Raw genomic sequence first — 976 nt, 5'->3', positions numbered from 1 at the left:
CGGCCGGCGCACCTCGCGCCGCATTCCCGGGGTGAAGGCCCAGATAAAGGGGAGGGGCCACTCCCAGCTTCTGCGCAAGGATCCACTGCCTACTTCTCAGGCTCCGGGACGGGAGAGGGTCGGTGGCCCAGATCTCCTGGAGCGACCCCCTCACCGCCCTCTCCCGCCACTCTAACCATATTATCGGGAGTATGGAATAGGGGCTCTGCCGGAAGAGGTCAGACGTCGCCCCCTACTGGGTCCGCAGGGAGGGCGGGATCGTGGACTTGGAGCACCAGAGAAGTGGGGGCCGGGAGCCTCACAGTGACCAGGGTCACTTGGCGTGTGCCCCCCAGGCCGGAGATTTCGAGGGACGTCTTGGACCCAGAAATCCAGAGTGCATAAGGTACTCTGTGTGCCTGGTGCAGCACACCGCACATACCTCCCTCCACGTGCGTCCAGATGGCCTGGAGGCCCCACCCCCTTGCACACCTCGCTCACACACGGAAACAGCGGGCTGGGGCACGCCACACTTACCAAAGCCACACCCGCACCATGTCCCCAAGTCACCTCCCTTACTCAGGTTCACACGTCTTCAGTTACCTGGCCCCGCCTTCCAACCCTCACACCCGAAGAGGTGGGGGAAGGGATGTAAAGAAGGAAGGACAAAAGACATCCCTGCAGTGCATTCCTACCTGGGCTGCTCAACCAATCCAGCAACCTGAATGAGTCCTCAGACCCTGAGCAGGGGTGCAAGGAGGGGTGGGCCGTGCAAAGGAAGAATGAGGGTATTCAGGAGGGGCCTGGCTTTCCTGAAGGCAGGTAAGGAGTGAGGGGAAGTGAGGTCTTAATCTGCCCAGTCTTGGTTAATTACACACACTCCTGGGGATAAATGATTAGATCTCCAAGTTAGTGCTTAAAAAGGGAAGCTAGTGTGTGTGTGTGGTGGTGGTGGTGGTGGTGGTGGGGGGGCCGTTGAGGTTTGGGGGTGGGCAGC

The sequence above is a fragment of the Myotis brandtii genome, unplaced genomic scaffold (assembly GCF_000412655.1).
Source record: "Myotis brandtii unplaced genomic scaffold, ASM41265v1 scaffold118, whole genome shotgun sequence".
In the NCBI taxonomy this organism is placed as follows: domain Eukaryota; kingdom Metazoa; phylum Chordata; class Mammalia; order Chiroptera; family Vespertilionidae; genus Myotis; species Myotis brandtii.
This window is presented reverse-complemented; position numbering follows the sequence as displayed.